This window comes from Buteo buteo, chromosome Z (genome assembly GCF_964188355.1).
Source record: "Buteo buteo chromosome Z, bButBut1.hap1.1, whole genome shotgun sequence".
NCBI classification, from domain to species: Eukaryota; Metazoa; Chordata; class Aves; order Accipitriformes; family Accipitridae; genus Buteo; species Buteo buteo.
The window spans coordinates 33,082,511-33,097,203 of NC_134204.1; positions in this window are offsets into that span (position 1 = coordinate 33,082,511).

The window sequence follows — 14,693 nt, forward strand, 5'->3', positions numbered from 1 at the left end:
GTTTGGGTCTGTCCCCTACCTTGGTATCAGGGCTGCCAATTAATACATCATCAGTATACTGGTATACTTTAATCCCTTCTGCGGGAGTGATTTTGGCAAGCTCTTGAGCCAATGCATAATCAGGAATTGTCGACAAGTGCCAATATTCCTGGGGGAGATGTGTAAAAGCGAATTGCATCCCTTCCCAAGTAAAAGCAAAGCGGTCCCTATCCACTTCCTGCAAAGGGACCATAAAGAACATAGCTTTTACATCAGTGGTGGCTAGGGTCTGGATTGTTGCGATCAGCTCGACCATTTTAGGCACCGCAGCTGTTAAGGGACCTGTATTAGCATTCAAGCACTGATAGTCAATTGTTAACCGCCATTTTCCATTTGGTTTGCGGACTGGTCACACTGCAGAATTGTAAGGTGAGTGGGTTGGGACAATTATTCCCTGTTCCTGTAGCTCAGTTATTACAGGGGCAATCCCCTCTCTCACTCCTAACAGCAAGGCATCAGGTTTCACATTGACTATTTTTGAAGGTGGGAGTGAAGGTGCCAACTGCAAAAGCCTTATTGAAGCCGCAGGGAGTCTGAACTTCCATTTCCTCCCCTTGGAGTCTATCCACGCTTTCCCTTTCAATAAGCCCCCAAATGTTTGTTGGTAGCGGTCCCAATATCATTATAGTTTCTGTCACAGTCTCATCTCCTGGCAACCACCACTTAACCCGGGCAGTTGCCTGAAGCTGAGAGTTTCCAAAAACATCTGTTACCCAAATTGGTTTCTTGTCAGCAACTATGCCATTACTGTTGGTGACATCCGTTTGGAGTGCCGACACCTGAGCATCTGTATCTACCAAAAATGTGACTGGGGTCTTAAAGGGGCCTAGGGGAAGTGTAATTAACAGGTCCCCTTTATCCCCTGGCTTACTTGTTGGGGACAGCGGAGGGGGTTTCCCAACTCAGGGATGTCCAAATCAATCAATTTAGCCTCCTGAGGAGCAGGCAGGGTTATGTTTCTGGGTTCCCAAGATGGGGCAGATGGGTCTTTGAAGTTTGAGGAAGATAGCACCCCTTTTATTTTGTCCCAGCCTTTCACCAGACCTTCCAGGCTGGGACTGGGCATTCTGTCCATCAGATCCCTGGGGATTCCCTTTGAGATACCCTCTGTCCATAGTGCATATCTTTTATTATTGGGAGGCCATGTTGGTCTGCCTGGAGGAGGCGATCGGGAATTGTGTGCGGACCTGGCTTTTGTTTCTCCATTCCCTTCCACCCTTCTAAGGTCTGCTTTAATTTTGTCTCTCCCTGAGTGGTGAACCCCATCTGTCTCCTGTAATTAGTCAACTCCTGGGCTACTTCTCCCCACGTTATCTCCAGTGAACCTCCCTTTCTTCGGGGTTGGGGTGCTCTCAAGAAATCTTGTAATTGCACCACATATAATTTCAAAGCGTCAGGCAATCCCCTTATAAGAGGATGTGACCTTTCAGGGTCTGCCATGTATTGCATGAGGGAAGGCTGTTGTGGAACCAGGAATTGATCACACATCAACTAGAGACATGCAGCTTTCTGTATGCTCTCTAAAATGTGACCCACTGTAGACCTTTTAATTGAGAAGGGATGTCCCTTCTCCATAGGGTCCAATCCACCTGCCCGATATGCTGCTCTTTGGCCCAATATGCTACTGTCTATTGTAACTTGTATTTAGGAAAACCCCTGGCCCCCAATATCCTCCTGCCTCATCCTCACTTAGGAGCATACGGTTGTCCCCAGTAAGGGATACTCTCCACACATACTTGGCTTCCCTGGGAATATTTTTCCTGAATTTTGGCCAAATAGGTGGCGGAATAGGGGATGATGTGGGTGGTAACTTGTTGGGCTCCTCCTTGACCACCATCCAGTCTTGATCTTAATCAAGGATCTCATCATGGCTTCCCCTGTCTGAAGAGGAAATATTTCCCTCATATGTCCTAGGTCTTCAAAACAGTATGATTTTGGTTCCTTTTCCCTGTCAGAGTCTGCACCCACATTTTCTACAGTGATTTGGGAGCAGGTTTCATCTACTTACTCTCTTAATAACCTTTTCCACTCCGGAGCCTCCATCAAAGCAGTATGTAGTTTCTGGTTAGTCACTTGCTAGTGGCGAGTTGGTCAGAGATGCTTCTTGTCTTATTTTCCAATTGCTCCTGTAAAGCCTTCATCAAGTCTTGGAGGGATTTTATTGTCTCCCCTTCTGCTTGTTGGGCCATGTATTTGTGCTGTTGTGCTGCCACCAAAGTGGCTCCTAAAACCGCACAAACCAACACCTTCCCTTTTCCTTGCTTCACCCTTCATTCTTTAGTCAATATGAAAATTGTGTCTGCTACAGCTTATGGATCATGCCAATTGTCATGGGCCCAAGTCATACCAGGGGGAGACGACCAGGTAGTGTAGGCCTCTAATCTCTCCAGGGGAGAGGTACAGCTTACAGTCTGACCTCCCAGGGAGGCCATAATGAACACACAATTACAGGGATCAGATCCCTTTATTAAGTCCTCTGAGGACTATCTCTAGAGTCAACTTCCCAGGGAGGCTGTAATGAAATCAGATCCTTTTATTGAGTCCTCTGAGGACTATCTCCCCTTGGTGTGACTCCTTTCAGAGAGGGGCCACAGCAGAGACCTGGTCCCAATGATCGCTTTAGCAACACTGAGGGAATCCTGCCAACTACACCAAAAAAAGTCATGACCCATGCTGGACAGACCAGGGAGGGGTAGTGGTGAATTCAGAATTCTGTTGGGCTAAATTAAGGTGAAATGACACCAAATGATCAGTTAAACATTTTATTCATGGTAGAACCAGCCTGAACTTGGAAGGCATAACAGTAGGTGGTGGGGTTTCTCTCAACAGGAATCGGCATGAAACTATCTCAGTAAACCATGTAACCCATAGTAACCATATACATCAATTCAGGGAAGAAGGAGATCCCTCCCGTTGAGTCACGAAGTTCAGAGTGGACCCCCTTGCTTTCTAGACTCCTTCTCAGCAAGGAGCCTGGGGGCGGCTGGATCCACTCCTAGGCCCAGATTTGGTCAGTGGTTTATGTCTAAAGGGATGAGGTGTAAGAGAAAAGGAGGGAGAGAAAGAAAAGAGAAGATGAAAGAAAAAGATTTCACCAGTCCTGGGTCCAGTGTTGGTCCAGCCGTTCTAGAGGTCCAGTCCCAGAGGGCACACGTGGGGCTTCTCGTGTCTGCGCCTTTTATAGCCCAGTTCCCGCCTTTCTTCATGTCAATCACACGCCCTCTTGGTTTTCTGCGCACCATCCCTGAGGACTTATGTAACTCTCAATCTTCTGCACAGGTGCCATTATGGGGGGTGGTCATGAGCCCCTTCCCCAGATAAACTCTGGGTGACCCCTGGTCATATACAGTGACTTGTCCTGCTCAGTTCATCAGGGCATGGGGCTGCACGTCCTCCGATATGCCTCCAGCATCCTGTGTCACATGGTGTTGCTATGCAGAACTTGCCTCGTTGCTGGACCTTGCAAGCAAGGTCTGTTCCTCCCCTCAACCACAAAAGCCAGTTCCTGGTGTCTGCCAATCATGACAGGTGTTTCAGTCATTAACCCTGTCCAGTCTCTCACAATTACTTTAGGTTAACTATACTTCTCAGATGATTGCAACCTAATGTATCTAAATAAAGATCTCTTCTGCCTTGTGGGAAAAAGGAAGGGGATGTACTTCATGGTAGTACTGTTCTTCATACCATGTGATTCTTGTCTTTTTATGCTTCTTACCATGTGATTCTTGCCTTTTTGTGCTTGCTACAAAATCTACAGGGCAGAACATACAGTGTACTTTCAGAAGAGTGGCAAAACCTTCCCCCAAACATTCTTCATTTACCTGTGTGGTTGATTGGCCTTGGCCAGCTGCCAGACATGGATGCAGTCACTCTCTCACTCCACCTGCTCCTCCTCCTCCTCCTCCTCCTGCTCGAACAGGGCAAGGGGGAGAAAATAAGATGAGAAACTCATGGGTCAAGGTAAATACAGGGAGATCACTCACCAATTACCATCATGGGCAAAACAGATTCAACCTTGGGAAAATTTAATTTATTGCCAATTAAAATAGTTTTGGATAGTAAGGAAAAAAAAAGACAAATTTAACCACCACTTTCCCCTGTCTTTTCTTCCCCAGGCTCAAATTCACTCCCTCACTGCCAACTCCTCTACCTCTCCTCCTCTCCTGGTCAGCACAGGGAGATGGGGAATGGGGGTTTGGGGTCAGTCTATAATTTCTCCTCTCTGTGGCTCCTTCCTCCTCACACAGTTCCCTGGCTCCAGCATGGGTTCTCCACAGGTGCCAGTTCCTTCTGGAAATACCTGCCTGCTCCAGTGTGGGGTCCTTCATGGGCTTCAGGGTAGATATCTGCTCTAGCATTGTCCTTTCCATGTGCTGCAGTGGAATCTCTGCTTTGGCACCTGGAGCACCTCTTCCTCCCCCTCCTTCTTCACTGACCTTGGTATTTGCAGGGTTGCTCCTCATGTTTTGCTTTTTTCCTCACTATGCCATCTGGCATTTTGCCTTTTCCCAAATGCATTTTCACAGACGTGCCACTTTTGTGTGCCATGTGGCTGATGGCCTCAGCTGTGTCCTTTGGTGGGTCCATTTTGGAGCTGGCTGGAACCAGCTGGAATGGGCTGTGTCCAGCATGGGGCAGTCCCTGGCCTCTTCTCACAGAGGCTATCCCTGCAGCCCAACACTGCCAGCACTTGGACACAGTCACCCAACTCAGCCTATCTGACTTTCTGTCTGTTATAAGTTGCATGTTGCCCTACTTGCAGCAGATGTAGCAGTAGACTCTTTTTTTGAGACAATATTGGTATACTCCTCCAAGAGACTGTATTTCTAAAACCAAACACAGGGACATACTTGTGAGCACTCAGAAGTGCTAACTGTAAAAATAGAGAGATTTTTCACAGAATTGTTTGAAGAACCAGTAGCTGAATGTGAAAATGAAGTGAGACAGACAAATAGGATATGAAGCCTGGAAAGATGTAGCTAAAGGAGTCAGAGGATGCACATGCTCTGTGGTTCTAGAAGGAACCAGCAGAGTGAGCAAGAGCTTTGGTTGGCTGGTAGAAGTTTAGAGCTGCAAGTAACTCCTACGTCTCTTGTTTTCTTTCTCCAGTAGGGTTTTGTGCATTTACTGTAAATATAAATCTTCAAATAGTTGGCTTTACTTTCAGTTTCCCTTTTAACCTCATTTTTTTTAGCTCCTTGATAATGATATTTCTCCTTTGTAAATTCATGCTGACTGCTACCATCCACTTTCTTGTCCTTCATATGTTTGGAAATGTTTTTCAGGACTACTTGCCCCTTCACTTTCTCAGGGATTTGTGTGAGTTTGACAAGTCTGTAGTTCCCCAGATCCTTCTTGTCCTGCTTGACAACAGGAGTGATATTTGCTTTCTCCCAGTCCTCAGGAACCTCCTCCATCTCCACAATCTGTCAAAGACAACCAAAGGTAGCCTCACATTGGCTACCTCCCTCAGCACTCATCAGGGCATCCTGTCAGGTCCCCAGACATGTGTAATTTCAGTTTTGTTAAACATTCCCTAGCCTGATCACCATCCACTGATGGTAGGTCTTCATTGCTCCAGATTTTCCATGCATATCAGTTCCAAATCAAGCAAATATATTTCTAATCCAAACACTACTTGCAGTTTTCTACTGGCCAGTTCAGGAGGTGTCTACTCAGTTGTTTGGGTTTTGTAGATTCAAATCTAAGGCATATAAGTCTTATCCTATGGACTTAAGTCTGCAAAGAGTACTTGAGCATCATAGGTTTCCATATGCATGTTGGCACTTTTACACCCCATTTGCATGAATGCTCTGCTGGATTCCCGCAGTGTGGAGAAAACAAAGGCCAATTCCATGGTACACTCCACTGGTGCAAGAAATAAAAATCTTCAGGTCACCTGACTTGTTTATGAAGTGGATCCATTTCCACAGATCAGTACAGTTTAAGGAAAGGACACTCAGAGAGAAATTAATAATGATGATTTATCTTATTCCATTAAAAAAATTAGAAGTTAGAGTGGGGGGTTTTTTTGCTAGCTACCTGTTTTGTACCACACCTTGCCTGCTGCAGCCTACTGTGGCCAAACTGGAGATTATCACTCAGCAGCTGGAACTACCTTTCAGTTCAACTCAAGAATTCTCAGGTCCTGGTGAGATTGCATATAAACTGTCTATGCTGGGGGAAGGACTTTCTAATATAGGTATCTCATGCAACATCCCTCCTGTCTCACTACAAACAGCCTGCTTGTATGCTGTTTCATTACTTCCCTTGAAACTGCAGGACAGCCAGACAGTTATTTCTCTCCTTTGAAAAAAAGAAAGAAAGACAAAGGCTGAAAAGACACATCACCAATGTATACATTTGGGGCGCTAAATTAAGACCATGCTAGGAATGCTACACCTACAAAATGTGGAAAACACCAGATTCACATTGCTCTGGGAACTTGTTTGTCAGAAGTATTCAACAATGAAAGAAAACAGTGCAGATGCTTTAATTAAGCAGTGTAAGATGTCAGCTTGAGTTAGTTTTGATTTTAGCCTCTGGACATGGCTTCAACTCAGGCAAATACAAAAACCTATGGGTCTTCAACCCAGGCAAAAAATACACCTCTAAGGAAATTGCTTTCAGTTTTCCATCTCATCTGAACAGGCACAAAGCCAGACAATGGCCAAAGAGCCACTGAACAAACTGCATCTAAAATATCCATTTTCCTTGAAACCAAATAAATAGCTTATGAGAACATAAATGGAAACATAAAAGGGAATGAGAGGGCTGAAGCATGCCCCACATTCTCACATTCATGGATGAGGCAGGAAATAGTTTTTTCAGTCATAAAAATCTCTCTCCAGTTGGAAAATCATTTTAATGAGGGATTGTGGCAAGTGAAATTGAAAATCCTGGGCAGATAATGAGTTGCGAATTAGGAAAATAATTTCAGTCATATTTATAAAAAATACTGAATAATTTGTGCAAGAAATGTATATGGAAATGCTAATACTGGATTAATTCTCAGAGGTAAGAGTAAGTCCACTATATAATATGTTTTATGTTACCTGGCTCCACTAACTTCACTTTAAAATTGAACCATTAAGGAAAATATAAATGTTCTCTGAGAAAGGAAATTTGGTCAAGGGCTTGACAAGATAAAAGATTTTGCTTTGTAAACACAGCGTCTTTCAGGACCAAGGAGAAAGGATGAAGTAAATGTTGTAGCTAAAAATAATGTCCCTAAAATGTCCTGTTTAAACAGATCAAGTATCCAAAGAGGAAAACATGAATGACATACATTTTCTGAAAAGCTAAAAAAACAAGAGATCTCCTAACACAAACATTAAGAACCACTGTGTTATGTTCATGTATATACACTAAGTATATATTTGTGGTAAGTATATGTATGTATAGTCAAAGGTTATTTCTTGAGAAACAGAAATGTGTATTAAATAAAAAATTCTTCAGTTTGTTTTCTTACTTTTGACACTGAAAAGCTGAAAATGAAATTGAGTGAGAAAAGAAACCTGGTCTTAAAGAAGTAACCTAAGGTTCAACTGTACTTGCTAATGTTATGTCCCACACATAAATGGTTACAGCTGGAAAGGAACTCTGGGGGTCATCCTGTCCAACCCCACTGCTCATGCAGAGTCACCTACAGCAGGTTACCCAGGACTACATATGGCTTTTGAATATCTCCAAGGATGGCGACTCCACCACCTCTCTGGGCAACCTGTGCCGGGGCTCAGTCACCCTCAACATGAAAAAGTGTTTCCTGATATTCAGAGGGAACCTCCCATGTTTCAGTTTGTGCCCATTGCCCCTGGCCACGTCACTGGACACCACTGAAAAGAGCCTGGCTCCGTCGTCTTTGCAACCCTCACTTTGGGTATGTCTATACAGTAGTAAGATCCCCCTGAGCCTTCCTTTCTCCAGGCTGAACAGTCCCAGCTCTCTCAGCTTTTCCTCATAGGAGAGATGCTCCAGTCCTTCATCATCTTAGTGGCCCCTTGCTGGGCTCTCTGCAGTATGTCCATGTCTCCTGTACTGAAGAGCCCAGAACTGGACAGAGTATACCAGGTGTGGCCTCACCAGTGCTGAGGAGAGGGCAAGGATCACCTCCTTCAACTTGCTGGCAATACTTTGTCTAATGCATCCCAGGATACCATTAGCCTTCCTTGTGGCAAGGGCACATTGCTGCCCCATGTTCAACTACGTGTCCACCAGGACCCCCAGGGCATTTTATGCAAAGATGCTTTCCATGAATGGCTGGGATTGTTCCTCCTCAAGTGTAGGACTTTGCAGTTCCCTTGCTGAACTTCATGAGGTTCTTGTTGGCTCGTTTCTCTAGTCTGTTGAGGTTCTTGTGATTGGCAGAGTAACCCTCTAGCCAATCCTCCCAATTTTGTGTCATCAGCAAGCTTGCTGAGGGTACACTCTGCCCCATCATCTAGATCATTAATGAAGATATTAAACAGGGTTGGACCCAGTATTGACTGTGGTACATCATTAGTTACAGGCCTCCAAATAGATTTCAGAAGTCATACTGGAATGAAACCAAGTGATATTTTTAACAGGATGCAGCTCTTAATCACTTCAAACCTAAATATCACTTGGGAAGATCAAAGCCCAATTTCCTGGGTGCCCTAACACTTGGTGTAATCCTTAGCCATGAGTCCAGTACTTGTGACTGCTAAAATACATGAGTTTAAAGCTAAACCATGTTTACACAGATAGATGCAAACACGACTGAGTTGCTTTGCTACCACCCTGGATGGACAGTAGCTCTTGTATAGGAACTGTGTAAACTCTGAGAGGAAAATGAAGATCTTACCATCACCCTGTGCTCCCAACTGCTGTGAGACTGCTAGGCTTTTCCCAAATTCATCTGACAACATGAGGTAGAAGATTTTCCTCTTTCCTTAGCTAGAAAAGCCCTTAGGTTGCTGCTAAGAAATGGACTGCTAATTAGCATTGCCCTGAATTGGGCAAAGAGAAAGGTGGAAAAAGAAGTGAGAGCTTTCCCAGAATGCTCAGGAACCTATCAGTTTGCCACTGGGGATCTGTGTTGCTTGCCAAAATCTGTACTCCATCTCCCACTGCAAGATGTAGCTGGCTCTGTTAAATTTGCTCTGTTAAATTGGACAGAGCTGGAAACTAGAGCAGGGGAATAGCTACTTTGAGAATTATTCTGCAGGAGTCCTTGTTTGAGTTAGAGGTGCACTTTTGTTGCATTAGATGTCAGATACATCAGCATGTAAAATAGTCCTAGTGGCAGACATATACACAACTAGCTGACAATTGAGTATAGTCCTGGAGAAACTTAAATGTTGACTTAAAATACTGAGTAGGCAAACTGGTATGTGCATAGATAGGCCAATATTGCACAGTTTGCAAGTACAAATTATGAATAATATTTCAGTATCTCACAGGACTGTTAGAGAAGGAGCCATTACAGACTGTGAGGTACAAAGACACAATATGGAAGTGGCTGAGAAGCCTGTCATAATTCTGTAATGAGTGGAGCCTTGTGCTCATAAGATACTCCAGCTCTGTCATGTAGAATAGTTATACCACATGGTTCTGTTAGGTCAGATTTTTGGTTCAGAAGCAGCCTCTTCAAACCTTACTGACTCAAGGGAACCTTTAAGTGATTCAGTAGCCACTATATACCACATATAGGATCAGAAAATACTCAGCTTCTGCTTCACGGGAAATGTGATAACATTCATGATTTTTTTCACATCTTTTGCCCTTTTGAATTTGAAAAAAGTTGCATGCATCTTGGAAGAAGTTACCCATTTTGTTGTATGTTCATGCAGGTCAAAGGTCGAAGCTTTCATCAACTTTTTGAAACCACTTTGTATTAAGTATTGCCATAAAGCCATCAAATTATCTGGTTCAAAGCTTCCTTCTCACCTTGCTTTTCTCTAGATACTAAAAGCTGTTAATTAACTAGTGCCAAGCTGAAACAAAGTCACTATCTTCCCCCCTGCCCCAGTCTGTTTAGTGTGGTCATTCCAAGGCTATCTTTTGTTACTTACCTTTCTTTTCTCCTCCCTTTGATAAAATAACTTCTCTCAAGAATAGTTTTAATATCCTATTACATTGATAGAAGGAGGGAGGGAGGAACTTTTGTTTGCAAAGCTGTGCCTACATTAAATTTCACTGCCTTTCCATTTTGTAAGGATTTTTCTGAGCTTGTTGATCTTGAATTTATATTGTTTGATTCTCTAGCATCCCATGAAATAATAATTTTGTGCTATTTTATAGTGATCAATGTAGGTGTGTGCTTATAGACAAATAAAATTCTTGCCTAAAGGAAATTTCTGTCAAAAATAGACAAACCATATTGATACTAATCTCCCTCTTATAGCTATTAAAAGGGAGGCAAAGTCAAGATATAAACCATACTAGAATGATGTCAGCAACTACCTGGAGTGGATGCCATCAACAGAGATAATTTCATACATTTCTCTCTCTTCCTTTGCACCCCCTCCCCATCCAAATATGTAATTAAACTATGTGATGCTTCTATTAGAAAATTTACTTATAAGCAGAAGTTTCCTCATAACATGAATGAACTTTTAACATTTCATTTGATAAAACACTTCTCAAACCCTGAAATGCAAAAGCAGATCTAGCTTTTGTTTCTGTAATACTTTGTGTAGAACAAGTTATGTGTATATAAAAGAGCGCATCTCTCAGCATGTGATTAGCCTTTTAGCCCTTTCGGAATTTACTCCTAGCAATTTTGAAATTAACACAATCACACAAAAGATTCTTTAGTTTAAAACAATAAATTTTGTTATCAGGCCAAGGAGTATGTTCAGCTCGGTTCTCACAAGACATCGGCAAAAAATATTAATGCAACAAAAACACTTCTAAGGAATAAATTTACTGTATTTCTAATTCCTGCCAATCTCCATGATTTCAGTTGAGTACTCTTAATTATTAGAGAGGAAAAGTCCTGTCTGCCCATGGAGTACATATGTTCATTTTCCATTACTTCTGAAGAGTACATGATTAAGTGATTCAGACATAACAAAGCTACACAGATTTTTTTCATACATCTTCTAAAAAATTACCAAATATCAGATATTTACCAAATCTCTTTTGTTGCCTATATTACTTATTTGATAGTACTTAGCTTATATCCTATGAATAAAAAGCTAAAAGTAGGAAAAAAAAATCTTTTCTATTGAAGTCAGAATTTTGTTTACTTCAAGATGATTCATTTGTATCTGGTATTTAAGAAATAAATATTCATAATCTTAAACTTATTAAAAAAAAAAAGCCTTGAAATGCATTCCCTTATCTTAAATGTATTTGTACACGCATTTGACCTAAGCAGTGGCATGCACAAAGGATGGTAGCTCTTTCACTTCGTCCTAGAGATCTTTCACTTTGGATTACTTCTTCAATTAGCCACACAGAGCAGTGCTGATTGTGCTTTCATGTGAGTAGCATGTGTAAGAGCAAGGTTTTAACTGAAGCTCCAATGACCTCATTGGTGAGGTTTGTTTGCAGATTTGAAGTTTTTCTATAGAATTTGTAGAAATTGACTTTTAGTCAATGAATGAGGATAGTGCTTGTGTATTTGTTGCGCTGTTTATCCCTCACACCTTATTATCTACAGTTTCTAGACAGCAATAGGTTTTTTCCCACTTTGTACTTCATGGGCTTGACCATTGTATTCTTCCTCCTGCTCCTTCAACAGAGCGTGCAGAAAAAGCTTCTCTGCAGCTGGCTTTCTAGGAGCATCAGTTGCAATTTCTGGTCTATGTCAGCCTTGGAATTAACAACAAACAATAAAAATCAGTAACCAAATGCGGGTTAATGCTGGCCAGCAGCTAAGCACCACACAGTCATTTGCTCATTCCATCCCCCTAGTGGGATGGGGAGAGAATCAGATGGGTAAAAGTGAGAAAAATGGGTTGAGGTAAAGACAGTTTAATAGGTAAAATGGAAGCTGCATACACAACTAAAGTGAAATACAGAATTCATTCACTGCTTCTCATCAGCAGGCAGATGTTTAGTCCTTTGCAGGAAAGCAGGGCATAATGCATAATGGTTACTTGGAAAGATAAATGCCGTAACTCCAAACATACCCCCTTCCTCCTGCTTTCCCCCAGCTTTTATTGCTGAGCACGACATCATATGGTATGGGATTTCCCTTTGGTCATCTGTCACAGCTGTGTCCCCTCCCAACTTCTTGTGTGCTCCCAGCCTACTCATTGGTGGGGCAGAATGAGAAACAGAAATGGCCTTGATACCGCGTAAGCGCTGCTAGGCCATAACTAAAACATTGGTGTGTTATCAACACAGGGTCACAAATTTGAAACACAGCACCATAAGAGCTGCTATGAAGAAAATAAACTCCATTCCAGTCAAAACCAGTAGACTAAAAATAAACACTCCTGATTGGTAGTGATTTTCAAAAGAAACAAATATTGTCTTAAACAAACAAAAAAACCCCCAGCAAAACACAACCAACCAAAATCAAAACACCCCTAAATACCACTTGAAATATTATGTTATTTCCTGTATCTATGTTAGAGCTAAATAGGAGACCACATTTTTCCTCTTCTTTACCTAAGACAGAGCTCTAGTTCACCATGCTGAAAGGCTGCTCTGTTGCCTACTCATTACATAAGAGCTATTCTGCAGCCACATTCTACAATGGTTAAGAATTATTTTGTAGCCGAATATATTGCTCCCTCTAGGCTGAGTACTTAGGTTTGGGTCTTACTCTGTCATTCCAGTTTTCTGCATGGTGCTGTAAATTGGGTACCAATTCTCTAAAACCAGCAGGGACTAAGTTTCAAAGGAGGCAGTCAATGAACAAGTATAAGCATTTGATGAAAAGAGAATAGCAAACTTTTACAGAAGAAATGGAATAAAATGAGTTCAAACAGAAGGTGTGAATGTATGAAATGTTTGCAAAATATTCTCTGGAGGTGTGGACTATTGAGAACATATTGTATTAACTTGATAAACATGTTATGTGCATGGATCAGAAGTACACAGTTTTACTGTTGTCAGCAAAAGATGATTGTTTTGCCAGCTCTGTGTTCAATGGTTTACTGGGTACTCAACATTAGTCACTGATTTTTGCAGATTTTGGTGCACTTACTTCGAATTACCACAGTGCCTGACTAAGATGCCTTGTAGTGGTAACACTAGCTGGTTGGTTTGGCTCATGAACTTAGAAATGCCACCTACAGCCTCTAGATGATGTTTTGTTTTCTTTTGCTGTATAGATGAGAACTTCCTGTTTATTTGTAAAGTGCCTACCACAGTAGCACAACGGGCTCATTCAAGTCCTTTAGACCCTAACAGATTTCAAAAGCAAACTGGATTTTTGAGGACCAGAAGTATAGTAATCCTCATGTATTTTCAAATAATTTCTTCCAATGAAGAAAATCTTACATTCTGTTCTCTTGTTTTTATGTATGAGAGAAGGAAAGGCATTTCCAGGCAGTTTTGACTTTAAAGATTTGCATTCTAGATCCAATAAGGCTGTGAATATATAATAAACTGCTTTTATTGGCAACGAAAGGTTGTTTGCTTGTTCCTGCTACAATAATAAAGACTTCTGCTGACAGAAGCAAGCTGAATGCATTTTGGGTTCAAAAGCATCCTATTTATAGTCTAGATATAAAATGATCTCTATTCACTGCAATGTCTCATTTGCAGGTTATCATTCTGCTTTCCTCTGAAAGCTACTTGGCAGATGTTTTCTCCCATCTTGACTCATTGCATTAGCGATAGAAAAATATTCTGCATCCTACTATGGTGCACTTCATAAGCAGAATTGGAGGACAGAACCAGCTTGTTTAAAACACACTGGATAGTATACAGAGAAAATATTCTCTCTTGAATATCAGTCCAACAACATTATTCAAATCCTTCAATTTTTTAATTAAATAACTTTCCAAAAGTTGCAGTCAGTAGGACTCCATTAATATTCCCTCCTTAAAAAGAAAACAAAATAAACGAGAATGAAATAAACAAATAAAAATAGAACAGAATAAAAAATAAACAAAACAAAACAAAATAAAATAAGAATTTGCCACAGGTCTTAAAATGAAAATTTGCTATAGGTACGTAGCCTCATACCCCATCAGTGTTTCATTTCTCCATGCACCGTGACACAATGAAAAAAGTACCACTATTTCACACTTCTAAAACTTCTTTAAAGATATTCTTTGACAGTGCATGTAATATTGATACCATTTGGTACCTTCTGTGGAGATTTTTGCCAATTTGATCCAGTGCTATTGTTGAATTTTGATTGTCTGAAGATGTTAAATTTCAAGGTTTTGATATGCAAGGCTATTTCATAGAATTCAGCAACTCCACAGGCAAGATATGTATTTTTTATCATGTTAAGTTTTATAGAAGAGGAAGTCATTTATCACTGGTAGGTTAGCTTATACATCAGCAAATTTGCTGGTTATTTTCCTCAAAAGTCGAAAGTCTGTGAAAAGTAATTAGAGATCATTCTGCTTATAAAGCTGGTTAAGAGGAAAAGAAAAAAAAAAGATCATTTTCATATCTGAAGCAAAAAGGACTCAACAATTTCTACGAACATTTTTCTGTCCCTTTCTTGACCAGTGATGGCTATAATGTTCTTTAGCTTTCATTGGGTACTGATCTAT